This window comes from Clupea harengus, chromosome 11, assembly GCF_900700415.2.
Source record: "Clupea harengus chromosome 11, Ch_v2.0.2, whole genome shotgun sequence".
NCBI classification, from domain to species: domain Eukaryota; kingdom Metazoa; phylum Chordata; class Actinopteri; order Clupeiformes; family Clupeidae; genus Clupea; species Clupea harengus.
Genome location: NC_045162.1, coordinates 2312873 through 2329570, shown reverse-complemented (window position 1 = coordinate 2329570; position 16698 = coordinate 2312873).

Below are 16698 nucleotides of genomic sequence, written 5' to 3'. Positions count from 1 at the left end.
CACTGCTCATATTCTACATGTTTGAAAAGAAAGTGTCTTACAGCCAACATCATAAGGGATACTAATGGCCTGTGGTACTGTGCTGTCATTAAAGTAGGCCTATGTCATGGGACACCATTTTTAAGGTTGCTGTAAAGTTTCCCTAAACATAAATTTTTTCCTGAAAGTATATATTGTTGTTGAAGCAAATCACACCTGCAGTTTTTTTCCTCATGTATTAAAACATTGATCTCATGTCTCTTACCGATTGCTGATAGTATCCCTACGGTGAGTAAAGCGTGAGAATCCATTCAGCACGATGGGAACACACTGACTGAGCTCTCGTGTTAATGGAACTTATCTTAACTTGAAAACATGCTGTACTTTAACCCCTGAAGATATCACATAGAAAAAAAAGATAGCCAAAACTTTTTGGCTCAAATCTTTAGTAGCATAGTAGCTATAGTTAACAATACATTTCATCCAATCTTCGCTCCACATTTTCTATCTTTAGAATATTAAGGCTACAAAGCTTCAGTAGTCTGTATTCTACATGTACCCCTTACATTTGTTCCATTTCTGTGATGTTATCATGGGACATCGACCCAGAGACACTTAAACCTTTTCTGACCTCTGCTGGATACAAAACTGAATTGCATTTGCTAATCCCAGAGGAGGACGAGAAGAAGAAAAAGAAATCTGAAATGAGCCTCTAAAGTTGTGAATTAGCAAAAGCTTAAATGTCCTGTGAATTGATTGTTACCTGTGCGTGCCCAGTATGTGAATCGTATAAGGGACCCCAGAGATGGGTGAAGCACTAGTGTGTGGGGCACCCTGGGATGGGAGAAGTTCAGTCGGAGGATGCGTGAGGGATGCCTGCGTGTGTGCGCTTTCCGAAGGAGAGGGTAATGTGACTGAGTGTGTGTGCTTCCCGAAGGTATGGGTAATGTGACTGAGTGCCGCATGCCCATGGCCTTCACATTAACATGTTCCTGTCTGTACAGATAAACATTAAATACTTGGTAGCGTGTTAGCTGACTGTCAAAATTCCATAAAACCTGTAGTTGATGCATGTAACATGCAGGGTTGGGAGGGTTTCTTTAAAAATGTATTAATTACCTGTACATTTTTTTTTCAGTAACCTAATCCAAGTATCACAATATTAAAGTCATGTAACTTGATTACTTTCTGTTACTTTTGGATTACCTCAATGGCAAATGTGCAAATTAAGACAACAGTAAGATGGCTTTTACTTTTTAGTTAGCGTATTCGTAAGTCAACAGCACAATTTATTTTTACAAAAATCTGCTTGTCATAACGCAAATTCAGCCTAGACCTACATTGAAAATACACCCCGGTGTACAAAGCATAGGCTAATGCAAAATAAAACCAGCATCTTTTACAAGAAAGAAAGTATGTTTTTTGTTGTTGTTACAGCACAGATTTAGAACATCCACAGTATTTTTAATGAATCAAGTGTCCACCTTCTGAACTGGCAAAGAGAAGAAAACCTTTAAGTAAATATTGACAATAGTAAAGTATAGTAGTATAGTTCACAAATGCTGTTGTTTAAGTGATAGTCGCGGTAACGGTGTGCATTTAACTCGTATGTAGCCAAACTTACTTTGTTAATAAACAGATGTTACTCACACTTCACGCTGAAACTTCAATTAAACTACCACAAATATATTTCGGTCATATTTCAGGCGTGTGTTTTATCCACACACCAGGCACGTGCACAGATAGACCTCTAGTGGTGCTCAAGCACCTGCCCTTTTGCCCTGGATGAGAAAAGTGCCCCTTCTGCTGGAGCCCAATTTTTTCTTCATTCATCAATATTTAAGAATACAAATTACTCTCTCTGTCATCAATTCCCCCCAAATGTGTTTTGATATATGACGGGGCATTTATTTGAGTTCTTGTGATAATTTCGCCCCGACATGCTCCGCGGCGCTCACAAGCCCCACGCGCCGCTCCCTCTTCCTCCTCCACTTAGTGCTCATGCAGTGCTCGAGCGCCAGGCCAAACGGCTGCAGCCTACTTCTTCTCTGACCCGCACCATCAGACAAACAGGTAATGACGGTGTTCGGTGATAAATTAACCACAACATTAGCGCTGCTGAAAACATTACGTCGCAACTGATCCGACGTTTCCTAAAAAAATAAACAAACACAAAACTCACGAAATCCGTGATTTCAGAGCCTTGTCCAGCTGTTTACTGACGTTTGTCATGTTTAATGAAGAGAGAGAGGGAGAGAGATACAGGCAGGCAGGCAGACAGACAGACAGGCAGGCAGGCAGGCAGAGAATTTAAGGGCAGTTTTACGGTTCTACAAATTAGACAAGTTCACTAGTTTCGTTTAATTTGAAATTAAAGGTAGGTCTTAAGTTTAGCTACATGACAGTCTGGTGAGGTATATTGTGGTATATTATTAGTGTAATGCTGCTTATGCTTCAACTCAGTCAGAAAACAGTAACAAAAAATGTGTGTGTACTGTGTTGTCAGCTTTACAGAGATAATGTAAGTCACTCTGGATCATTATGCACAACATTGATTTATCTCATTTACAAAATAATAATGCCAAGAAAAGTGAGACTCCAAAAGCAGAAGGACAGGGAACTGCAGCAAGCAGCTCAGGGTAGCAGCTCTCTTTTATCTTGGATCAGGCTATCAACTAGTAAAACAAATAAGGGAGAATCAGTAACCCTACCTGGTTCAGAGGAGCCCATCATGGATGAGGAAGGACAGACAAAGTGTAGGACTGAGTTATCTTCAGGAGATAATTTGAGTTAGTTTGTTAACAAAAATAAATATTTAAGTTGAGAATATCCTACTGTGTTTTTTATTTATTTATTATTATTTTTAATTTCATTAATAATTTTGGCGATGGGTGCCCTTTTTTTTGGTTTGAGCACCTGCCCCCCAAAATGTCTGTGCACGTGCCTGCCACACACGATCATCCCAGTTATCACAGTCCCCCCTTTTCATTACGTTAGAAGGCAAGCAATACTAACTGGTTAGCTAACCAACTGTAACCTTAGCTAACTGGATGTCTGTGTAGACGTTAGCAGTGTTGGTCTTACCTGTAAATGCTTCATTCAATTTGACGTGGAGTCCTTGGATAACGTCAGTATTTTCACTGGGGGCAGGTTATGTTCTTACCACTTTCAGCCAAAGACCTTTTGCTTATAGAAGCATAAGTCCCTATTTCTGAACTGTTATATGGACACAAGGATATTTATTTCGTGGACATAATTACCTTTGTCTACAAAAATTACAAAGTGACAAGTACTGTACATCCAGCCATTTGACCACAAAATGAATGCTTATGAACCTGTCTTATGAATGCCCTTCGTAGCACAGAATGTGTTTCTTTATACAAAATAAGTCTGTTACACTGTTACACTTGGATTCCCATAGTTCCCTCATCCACCTCAAAGGACAGGAGCCGATTTGAGAATGGCATTCGTATAGAAGAGGGTTCCATGGCAATGTTCCGAAAGCCCAATATTCCGACAGCCCGCTGTTCCGAAATTGTGAGCACAGCAACGTGAACCACTATGGCCCACATGCACATCCTAATTAATTGATCACACAATCATAAACATATAAATGCATTTATTTCACAAGCATGAACTTTAATTCAGAATATTATTATACACACATGGCATTTGCATCACGATGATAAAAATCATCTTTTATGATAGCCAACGCATGCATGCTTTGTCAGTGCTTGACAAGATCTGCGTAATGTCCTGCGACAATCTGCCAGTGATTTCCTTCGCACGAGTGGTACCCCATATTCAAAACCAGAGTAGGCTAAATTAACAAATATTGTCTAGGAAAAGTGATATGCGTGATAACCCGGTGAGCATCTCCGCTCCGCTGCGCAAACTAAATGTTGTGTGTGTTTTGTGCCACTTAAAGTATTTCTAAATTATGCCAGGGGGACTATTTTTCGGAATATTGAGATTTCAGAATATCGGGCTTTCGGAACACTGGGCCGTCCCCTAGAAGGGAGGGTGATAGACTGCAATCTGCTATGCCTCCGGGATTTGCACGACTCAAGGACCCTAACGCAAGCAGGAAAGATTATGGCCAACCTCTCCCACCCTGGACAGAAACCTTTTGAAAAACTCTTCTCCGACTTACTGTAATCATCTGATCAAATCTGTTTTGCACATGTCACAGATTCCTTTATCTTCATTTAATTTGTATGCATGTTCATATATTTTTCTATGTAAAGTATGTGTACATTTGTAGATCTTAGTGTACATTTCTCTCTTTGTGGTACATTGTCTTTGTGTTTTGCTTCCCTTTGTGTGTTTAACTTATTTTGCACAACACAACCAAGACACAATTCCTTACGTGTGGAAACCTACATGGAAAATAACCACATCTCTGATTCTGAAGCCAAATCCAACATGGGTTTTAGCTGTTACCCTCGATGTGGACTCTAAGCAATGATACATTCTCATAACCAAAATCCAGAAGAAGCCCTGTAGAAAATGTAGCTACAAAACGTAAGCCAACACCTCACCAGGCATCCCCAGCCCGGCTTCTGCCCGATTGATGTGGCCTAAAAAACAATTATTGAAAAACGAAATCCTGGGAAAGTGTGTAATGTCATAGTGAGTATGCTGTATTTCTTTGCCATGTCTCGGTCCAACCACTGTATCTCTATGTTACAGGTGGCTTACAGCGTTTAACTGCTCCTGTTAGTTATCTCTATGAGGTATGTCAATAATGACTTACTATAGAGATCATTTTACCCTTTGGCTTTTCTACAAGTACATCCACAATTATTGGCATACAGGACAGTTCGGAAAATGACTGCTTATATAATGATTGCAAATACAGTATATGCTTTTTCCTCTTTTGTAAAAATGTGTGTTCAAGTCAGTGTCTGTACCCTTTAGTGACGATGTGATTTTATTACCCTAGGTAGGCGGAATGTTTTGTGAAGGGAGTTTCACTAATAAAAAGGAAGTGTTCCTGTTTGAAACTGAATTGGTCATTAGCAAACACTATATGAAGCAGGACTCTCTAAGAGTTGATCACAGTTAGTTCTAAATGTTCTAAATGGAGTATTTACTCTTCAAAACTACTGCATTTCTTTTATTTGGTAATGTATGTGTAAAGTTAACAGAGCTTTATATTTCTGTGCTAACATAAACAATTTTAGCTTTTTTTAAATGCCATGTTTTGCTCAGGTAAAGTTTATTTAAAATGTGGTATCAAATGTTTCGGAACATTTTTAACTCACTTAACACATCATTATAACTCCTACTTTCATGGTTGATGCTCATTGTGTTTCCATCTATGTTGCAAACACTGTCTTGATTTTGTCAAAGGATTTGGTTGAAGTCCACTGAAGTGTTGAAATCCTGTTGTAAGTATATGGTGCTGTGTAGTATTTGTAGCCACTGTGAGAAATTCAATCTGTGACTTTCCTGGTCCTTTAGGATTTTGCTCGTGCCAAAATGAGTTACTACTGAATGGACCTCTGAATGGAGCAGTAGGAGAGAATGTGACGTTCATGTTCATTAAACCACCATCTGCAACACCTCGGGGAATCACCTGGCGTTTTAAAGGAAATAGAGAGATTCAAGTCTTCAATTCAATTGGCAATGAAGAGGATATACATGGTGATTATGTTGGTAGAATCTCTGTGGACAAAACCACCGCTTCACTGGAGCTCAGGGGCCTGACTCTAAATGACACTGGGCTGTATACTGTGAGAATCACCTTCATCAGTGGTGGTGTAGAAAGCCAGGGAGACACATCCCTCACAGTGTTTGGTATGTACTTCTTATACATCCACTGAATGAATAGTATTCAAATAATTTTACATAAGATGTAGTATTATGTTATTTGTAAATGGGACACAGATATGTTATGGTGCTTAAAATGGGCCAACAGAAAGCGAAATAGGCTAGCAACTTTTGTGACAATGTGACACCGTTGGTTTGTGAATGTCTCTGGCATTTTGAAAACAAACTCTTTGAAGACAGCTTACAGAAAAACCACTGTGTTGGGGTTAATAATGTATGGCGGTTGCTGTAAATGTTATTTTACCTCTTCAAACTGGCATGTTACAATTGTCCTCGGCCACTGTTACAACTGACCCCGACACATTAAAACTGCCCCCAGTAGCACTCTCTGCATTTAGATGGAAATGAGAGAAAAAGTAAGGCACATGTGTTTCAGTTAGTGAAGTCAATATGGAGCAGATGTTGATGTTGCATCAGTCAAAATACGTCACCTCAGCCGATATTTTGCAACAAGGCAAAATACAAGGCAAAGCAAAAAAAATTACGACTGGACATAATACGTATAATCCCCATACATTATGTTTTCCTTATTCTCTGTTGTGTGAATGTGGTACATATAGTGCTGTTTCCATGGCTCTGAAAGGGGGCAAACAAATCTGTCAGATATTGAAAGTAACCAGGATCATTGTGTGTCACATAACTTGATTAATTTCTTCTATTCAAGCTCAGCATAAAATAATCATAATAATATTAAACTGAAAATGTCCTCCCAACATTCAGCAGAAAACTCAGACCTTCTCTAGAACTGTTTGAAAGTGTATCCATCAATTATTAAAAATTTTCTTTAGGAAACATCTGTCTACTTGAACTACTGTAGGCATCACTTTATGTGACATACCCCTTACCAATTACATCATAATTATAGGATTTTCATAGTTTGATTAAGGGTTAGGGTTACAAAGTGTCACATTGGTATTATTGTTGTTGTTGTCGTGCTTATTTTTCAAACCAAACAAACAATGAAGAAAGCTGCAAAATTGTATATTAAAACATGCTCTGTCTAAATGACTCTCTCACAGCGAAGGCATCCCCCCCGACCATCATAAACTCTGGAGGCACCCTCATAGCAGGCAACAGCTCTGTCAACTTAACCTGTGACGCTCAGGGCACCATCATCACCAGAGCATGGACGAAGGGTGGCCAACCTCTGTCTCCTAACGACAGAACCACCTTCAGTATAGAGAACAGAACGCTGTCCATCAGCCCAGTAGAGAGTGGAGACAATGGGCAGTACACATGCACCGTCAGCAACCCTGTCAGCTCTGCACATGAGACCCACACACTTGTTGTCAATTGTGAGTATTTCTGAAATACTGGCATTGAGCTGCTGAGTTGATGTAAGTTTATGATACTTTTGATGGAAGGTATTTCACTGCATGTTTCTTGAGTGTAAATTACAGTTGTGATCGCTTCATTACAGATGGGCCTCATAATGTCCGCATTAGTCCACTCGACGTCGTAACATCTGGGGATAAAGTGTCTTTGGAGTGCTTTGCTGACTCTGTTCCTACTGCGAGTTTAACCTGGATGTTCAACGGGAGTGAAACAGGAAGCAATTCGCAGCTCATCATTGACAAAGTGGACCACAGCCATGCTGGGAAGTACACCTGTACAGCCTGGAATAGTGTGACCAGACTGACGGCCTCCGCTGAGCACATGCTCCACGTAACAGGTATGTGTGTCAATAAGGCAGAGAGGAAAGACACAGACAGGGAAGTATGATTCTAACTTTCCTAACCAGTTAACCAGCCCATATTGCCACATTGAAAATAGTATACTAATTAATACCTTACCACATTGAAAACAGTATGCTGATTAATACCTTACCACATTGAAAACAGTATGCTGATTAATACCTTACCACATTGAAAACAGTATGCTGATTAATACCTTACCACATTGAAAACAGTATGCTGATTAATACCTTACCACATTGAAAACAGTATGCTGAATAATACCTTACCACATTGAAAACAGTATGCTTATTAATACCATACCACATTGAAAAGATAGGCGAGTTTGGTCAAATGTGACTCCACATGGTGTGTGTGTTGTTACCATAACCGTTGATAAAAAGGCCTATCTGTCAGACATACAGTAAAAACAAACAAAAAAGTGAGATTGACATACTGATCACATATAGTAAACAGATCAGGAAGAAGACATGAAATTATTTTTCTCTTTTCAGAAGATAATCCTGCTCCTTTCAGTCCACTGTCTGGTGGAGCCATAGCAGGGATTGTGATTGGCTCAATGGCAGGGGCAGGTGTTGTTGCTGGCGTAACAGCATTCGGTCTAAAGAAGGCTGGGAAATGGTAGTGCTTCATGGAGAGTCTGGGATTATTTAACGCATGGGCATATCTGTGGCATGGCACTATTTACTCTCAATCATGATCATTACAGATAGAATACAAATACATTTCTATTTCTAAATAAGATTTCAGAATTATTATGTTCTAAGGGAGCTACGTAGACAGCTTTGAAGTGAAGTAAAACTGTTAACATAAATTTTATATCTGAAACTGATTTTCTTGTACCTTCTCAGTCCATAGTTCAATACCATCAAAATATGTGGTAACTATCAATACAAAGCACTTGTATACAAGGATTTTGATGTAAAACATGTAATAATTAATTTCTAACGCACAATCGTGTATGAAACTAATCCCACCTGCTCTTCAAAAAGCTTACCCTAACTTCTGTGTTTCAGTGTTTTATAGAAAAGCTATCATAAAGCATTCAACTCAAATTCACAAGATTGTTATGTTTACTAAGACAGCTTGATACAACGTAAGATAAGCAAAATATTTCTAACATGGTGATGTAATGTAAATAAATACATATTGAAGTTGATATTAAGTACTTATTCTTTCTTTGTTTGAATTGTCTTTAAGGGGATATTTTTTATAGTAACATGGTTCATGGTTTTTCTAATAAAACGGTTGACAACATTGCACCTTGACACATTGTTTGATTTTTATGGGTACCATATTTATTCATAAAAGTTGCACAATCTAAAACATTGTACCCTGACACCTTGTTTGCTTCATGACCCAGGGATCAACGTGATCAAGTTTTGATATGTGATCAGTTAGAGGAGTAGTAAAAACATGGATGTGATAGTTTCTTTCATAAACAGCAATCACAATACAAACAGCACAGTTTCTGTATTTGCTAAAGGTGTATTTGTCTTTGTAGTAAAGAAGTAACAGTCCATATAGCTTTGTCTGGTTTACTTTGTCAGTCCTCAAAGTTCAAACACATTTACAGAGCTTCCTTGGTTTAATCATTTACGTTACCAAGGCTACACAGGCCACACCCGCCATCAGTGACCCAAATATCAGGCTGAAACTCACTGTGACTCACTGACGGAAGAATCTGACAGGAAAATGGCTTGAGCAATGACACATTTAAACACTCATAGACACACTTTATAATAAAATGACACATTTAAACACTCATACACACACTTTATAATAAAATGACACATTTAAACACTAATAGACACACTTTATAATAAAATGACACATTTCAACACTAATAGACACACTTTATAATAAAATGACGTAAACTACTCCTCCTATTGTGTTAAGAAAACCTTTTGGTTATTATGACTTTGAGACATGGAGAAGCAGGACAGAGTGATGGCTCATTGAAGGATTGGAATTATACAAAAAGCACGTTTGTACAAGGGGTTTGAGTAAGGAGGGGGTGGGGTGCTCCTGACCAACTAGGACATTTAGGAGGAAAACACACCGGCACCATCCCTTTAAAAACACACTGCACAACCCCTTTAAAAACACACTGCACAACCCCTTTAAAAACACACCGGCACCACCCCTTTAAAAACACACCGGCACCATCCCTTTAAAAACACACTGCACAACCCTTTGTTGTGCCGCCTGATTGACCTCTCTGTAATTTGGGGTCATTTTAGGAAGCTAGACAGACAGCCATGGTGTTTCATTAACGGGTTCTATCATTTTGTAAATAGTATGTAGTATAGTAGTATGACCCAAACACAATAGGAGGGGTGTGTAACCAAGAAAGTAAGTCCTTCACTGTAATAATATAATTTATGTTTGATGAACCAGCAATTTATCTGGCTGATCCAGCCTGCTAAACAGCCTAAAATGTTCATCATGCGCCTATCCCCAGGGATAAACTCTATGACACCTTCTCTGTTCATAGGTCTGTACTTCAGACATGTCAAAGTTCCTCCATAGTTTACAGCAACATCAGTGAAACCAGCCTATTGTGTCTCTGGTTGGAGGGACTGTGTCTGCTGTTGCCTTTCTGCAACACGTGCTTGCCTGTCATTGATTGGCTGAGCTTCAGGCGGTTGGCTCACTGCACCACCCCTTTGTTGTGCCACCTGATTGACCTCTGATTGACCTCTTTCCAACGTCACGCTGGGCAACCTCTCTTTCTCTACCTGTACATTCCCCTTTATTTGAACATCCCCCTGTGCTAGGATCACTGCATTGGGCCAGCCATGACTGCAGTGTCCCCTGCTACCACAGCCAATATATATACATATATATCCAAGGGTGTAGGTTTGGTCTCAGCATTGGTAGGGACACTGCCCTGATATTGTAGCCTGGATACCAGACCGAACTTAGCCCCGCCCACAACATTTGAAGTCGGGAAGTTCGGTCTGGCATTACTCCATTGGGGAGAAATTATCTCCGGACAGAAATTGCCGGACCAATCAAATTGTCAAGGCGGGCTTTATACGATGATGGACAGATGATCAACAGTAACGTAATCAAGCACGTCACCAACACACGAGTTGAATTCGTTTTCAACAAACATGGCTGCCGCTGGAGAGCTGAAATGTAGAGATTCGAGTCCATTTAGACATTGACAGTGTATTCATTTTGAAAGAGGAACAGAGAAACGCGATCAAGGCATTTGTCAATCGAAAAGATGTTTTTGCCTTCCTTCCTACGGGATCCGGTAAAAGTTTAATTTATCAGCTGGCCCTGGTCACATACTACGTTGTTCTGATTGGTTGTAGGGAACCAATTGAGCGAAGAGGCATTTTTTCTCCTGGTTCGGTTGAAACACGCCCCATAATCACAGCCCAATGGAGCGATATCAGACTCATATTCTGACTAGAATTATGAGTATGACATCGTCAGGCTACTGATATTGTGTTGAACAGGCAAACTTTATTAAAATATATTAATTATTATTTTGTACTAACTTGTGTAACTTGGAACTGATTTAACATAATAAGAATAAAAAAAAAACTTAGTTTAAATGCAAAGTTCACCACACTCCACACTTATTGCAAGTATTAACATCACTTCTTTTTGTTGTCCTTTTTTGGATATCCCAAACATGAGTAAGACCTCACCTGAAGCCCTGACGGTCCAGGTGCTGCTTCCTCAACCTGCACCACATCTTTAAATGCAATCTTTACCAAAATGGACAATTCAACGCCCCCCCTCCACCATGTCCTGGCAGGACAGACCAGCAGCCGCCGTAGCAGGCGGCTCAACACGCTACGTTCATGGATTGAGCGACATAGGAGGTCCTTTGTCCCAGCTGCCATCAAACTCAAACTGTGAAATCTGCATCTGCACTGCACACTATGTGACTCTACACTGTACACCTTACGGTGGTTTTGCACTATACATCTTACACTGTACATAACCGTTTTGTATTGTATTGTATTGGTATCGTATTGTCTGTACTTATTGACGCTATGTGAGCTGCAAGATACCTAAATCTAAAAGCGTCTGCTAAATGACTAAATGTAAATGTAAGTACAACTTTGTACCCTTTGCTGTCAGCAATGATTTTGACCTTTTTGATGCACAATTATCCGGTTTTATTATTATTTTGGTCCGCAATTATCACCTTAAGGACCATTTCTGTAGCCTACCTTACCGGGTACTTTTCTGACAACTGTACCTTTGGGTACAGAAATTATACCTCTATTTCTCTGTGTGTATATAAATAAATCACAATTCATGTTAAAGGTACATGTTTTTGTAGGTAACCTGTTTTTACTACCACCCCAAATTCATGTTGATGACATATGGTAATGTGTAGGACAGATAAACACATCTGTCACTCCAACTAGCTGGTCTGGCTAGAAGTCAGCTGTCACGGAGCTGTGGAGTTTGTAAAACCTCACTTCTAAAAACACTAGCTAGCAGACACCTGAGCACTTGAATGGGAATTATGTGGATGATCATTGACTTAGGTGTCATTTTTACTCTCCATAGGAAACTGGGCCTTCCAAAGGGTCGACAAGGTAAGAATACGTTCTCTCTTTGTATGTGTGTGTGTGTGTGTGTGTGTGTGTGTGTGTGTGTGTGTGTGTGTGTGTGTGTGTGTGTGTGTGTATGTGAAGGAGAGTGAGGAAGAGAGGGAGACTGATGTTGTATTACCTCTAAATAACATCCTTGTTTTAAAACCATGTCATCACTGACCAGCTACAGGAAAGACCTCTGTTTGACTTGATTGGTTTTTTATCCCTGTCTCACACAGCTCACCTCAACAAAATAATGCTTCAACGGTGAGTCCAAACTACATTCTTTATCCGCATTCTTTTTAAGTGATCTTTGACTGCAAACATCAGATATCATTGCACTTGTCTTATCAGTGTAATGAATTCCCGTCAGTCTCTTCTTCCTGTAACACCACACCATTTTACCATCAATGTCATTATGACTACGCTCACAGAAACTTCCTCATACAGGCCAAAGCCGTTCCATGCAGGGGTGATAAGCAATATAACTGTACGTTTAAAAAGGACATTGCACCATAGCAGTATAGATGGAAGACAAGATATAGATGGTTGGTTTGTAAAGTGCAGTTCATTGAGTTGAGTTGACTCACCTGTGGAGGTTCACAGAGTAAGATGAAACTAAATAATGAATGCACTCAGTTCATTTCTGACACAACAGGATAACAGCAATATTCAGTTCCTTCAATGATGTCACTGAAGAGATACATTTTGAGCCCCATATGTCAGTGGAATCGCTCAATACCCTTGTCCTGTCACTTTTTTTAAATAAATTATATTAATTTTGTTTTAGTAATGAATTATTACCTGGTATGAATAATAACAAATACAAAAGCTTCTTTGTTTCTCATTTACTTGACTTCAGGAACTTGACTATACAGATATCAGACACTTTCAGAAAAGAAATGGGCAGAGGGAGGATCTGGGAAATGGAGGAAATTGTGAACGTTGTTGTCATGCATGTTTCTCCATTTACAGAATAGTGTAGCGTTGCAGAGGGCAGGGCTGGGAAATGGAGTTATTGTTGGAGATCAGAACACAGAATAGGCTGCAGTCAGACCTTCCTTCCCTCCAGGTCCCCAAGCTCACAGGCCCAAAGGCCAGGTCAGTGGCAAGTTATAAAATTGTTTATAATTATTCATTATTTTTACATCTTTTTTTGTAGATATGTTTTTTCACAAAGAGATACTTGTATGTGTGTATATGTGTGTATACAGTATGTGTGTATATGAGTGTATGTGTGTGTATACAGTATGTGTGTATATGAGTGTATGTGTGTGTATGCAGTATGAGTGTATATGTGTGTATACAGTATGTGTGTATATGAGTGTATATGTGTGTATACAGTATGTGTGTATGTGTGTGTATATGAGTGTATGTGTGTATATGAGTGTATATGTGTGTATACAGTATGTGTGAATGTGAGTGTATACAGTATGTGTGTATATGAGTGTATATGTGTGTATGCAGTATGAGTGTATATGTGTGTATACTGTATGTGTGTATATGAGTGTATGTGTGTGTATACAGTATGTGTGTATATGAGTGTATGTGTGTGTATACAGTATGTGTGTATATGAGTGTTTATGTGTGTACAGTATGTGTGTATATGTGTGTATACAGTATGTGTGTATATGTGTGTATATGTGTGTATATGTTTGTATATGTGTGTATACAGTATGTGTGTATATGAGTGCATTTGGCTTCTAATCCCCAAAGCCCACTGGTCTTGCTACAATGCCCTTGTCTATATTACCCAATACAGACCCCTTTCAGCTCGGAATACTGCTCCTTTGCTGGAGGTCAACTGTGATGATTGTGTTCTAAATGTGCTGTGGGATGAGACAGATTTCTGTGGACTATTCCAGAAAAAGGAGCTGGTGTTCCTGTAGCTGAATTGATAAAGCCAAGTGGACAAAGTCATGGGTTTGGATGAAAGCATCAGCTACATGACAAAATGTCCAGTTAATGCTGTGGTAAGACTACAGTGGCCCCAAATGGCTGATAGGTACTGGAAAACCAAATATTTATGGGCAATAAAATGATGATGCTGTGCCAAGGTGAAGGGATTACAAGCTTTATAGACTTGTGTGCTCAGTGCAAAGTGCTTCATTACATGATTTGCATTCATGATTACATGATTCTTCCTACAGGCTCCTGGACCACCCAACCAGGTACCAGATGTGACGTATGCTCAGGTGAAAAAGAAATGATCGCCCTCTCTTACTCCCTTAGTGGGGTTTTCAAGCAGGCACCTTCCTTCATCAGTGTTTTGTATATTAGGCCCACAACAAGTACCCCTGGACACCTCTCAGAGCTGGGTTCAGCTCAAGGTTTCTTGCTATTGAACTACAAAGGCAGTTTTTCCTTGCCACTGTTATCAAGTGCTTGCTTTGTAGGGGCTAGGGGTCAGTTCTGGTCAAGTGTCCTCAAGCTCGACATCAGTACATTCAACAGATGTTCTTCAGATGCCACCGCAGCACATTGCAGGCAAACATATCTGCTATAGGTTGTTGGATTCTCATACAAGTCAAAATTCTAGTTGTGTATGATTGCAGCTTGTGAGCCACCACTGATGTGCTCCGCCAACCAAATTCGGCTGGGCTGTTGAATTGCGTCGCAGTTGCACACACTAGATATCTCGAGCTATCTTAATATGTTAGGGAGCTGAGCTCACGTAGTTAAATAGGTAATAATCTCCAGGTACCATTGCCTCATGCAGTACACATATGGAAGTCACTAGCAAAACTAGCAAAGGTATATGTATACAATGCTATTACCTAACATGGTACAGCTCACTTAGCCAGTTAACCTCATGTCATTTATATAAATAAAGCCTAACATATCCTAAGAGTTTTCTGACTGTCCTAATCAGGCCTGAATGAATAGTTAACCAATGGATTCATTTATAGTCCTATATTTCCTCATTCTGTTTAGGCGGGTGTCTGGTATTGTAGTAAACATAATATGGATTAGGAGTGTGTTGATTTTCTCCCTCGAATGCTGTGAAGGGTTTTATTTTACTTTAAAGGCTATGTCCATCAGTAATGCATGAGTGATATCTTGACTTTTATTTATTTGGTGAGATGGAATCTGTTGGTCCTCTGTCTGTCAAAGCCACTTCAGTTGAAGTCACCAAATGTGTCAATGACTGACTAAAGTGAGGCGGAACAAAAACACAGCGACATACTTCCTCAAAAGATAAGGTCCTTATACGTGCTTCTTTATTCATCATAACTAAATATCTGTGCTTCTTTATTCATCATAACTAAATATCTGTGTAATTTCAAGAATATTGTAATGTAGGCATGTGTGTGGCTTTTGCATTCATCAGTTACAAGATTGAAATGTATTGAAAACAAACTGACAGGATTATATAGCTCAACATGATGTGGATGGGTTAATCAGGTATATTATTTGATTATCTCTAACAATCTTTTTTTCACACCAGCAGGCCTCCTCTGAAATGAACTGTCTCCGTTGATGTTTGTGTCACACGGGTAGAGGTCATAGGCCTGTCACTCAGGTTTTTCTACCGTGGTTTCATATACCTGGTCAAATACATCTGGAGCCTGTTCGATACAGTAACAAAAAGTGAGTGGTAGAACTCATTCAAGCAAATTCCGTTTTGTTACAAATTAAAACAAACTGATTTCAAAGGTGCAAGGCATGTGTGTACTCTAGAAGGATACCAGTGGGCAGGGAGAGGGGTCTCATACACATGACCATCCAAGCCTGAAACAGACAGGAAGTCATTTGGTTGAGATTTGTGTTTATGACTTCTTTGTTTAAGATTTCCTTTTCAACTGAATGTCCCTACATCAGTCGTTCTCAAAGTGTGGTCCGCCAGTGCCCCCTAGTGGTCCGCGACGGCCACAAGTAAATTATTGCAACATTTCTAACATACAGCTCAGAACGAAGAGAACAAAGTCAGTAGTAGCCTAATCTATTAAAGAGTAGCCTAATCTATTAACAAGGTCATGGATCGGTGGCTTAAGATAGGGACAATGAAAAGAAAATTAAATGAGAAAGCCTCTGACACAGACAAGGAGAAGGTGCAACGGCGAGATGGTTCAGCCGCAGTGGGCATCGTGGAGGCCGTGGATGCTAATAGTGCTAGTTTGCTGCCGCCTGCCGGCGAAAACCCTCAACCAATTTATGAAACTCGGCCTGAACATGAAAAAAAGTGAAACGAAAATACAGGAGTAGTATAAAGTAACCCAACGGCAATGTGAAAGACTGGTGGAGAGCATGCCAAGACACATGAAAGCTGTGATTGTAAATCAAGGTTATTCCACCAAATATTGATAGTGTGCTACGCCACTAGATGGCATTGTCATTGCAGGCCAGTTTTGAACTTAAGGGGGAAATCCACATCACCACAAGCCATAATGTTGCCATAAAAGGCAGTTTTATTGGGAATGCCATCAAGGCAAAAAACACGTAAAAACATCAGACACACACATACACACACTTGATATCCATGGGAGACTACCTGTTTGTAGTAATTACAACTTCTAGACCTGATTGCTTTAAGCATTACACTACTAGTATCCAGCCTATCTCCCGTGGTAATGATAGGCGAGGAAGACACCTGACACAGTGAGAATGACACAGCAGTG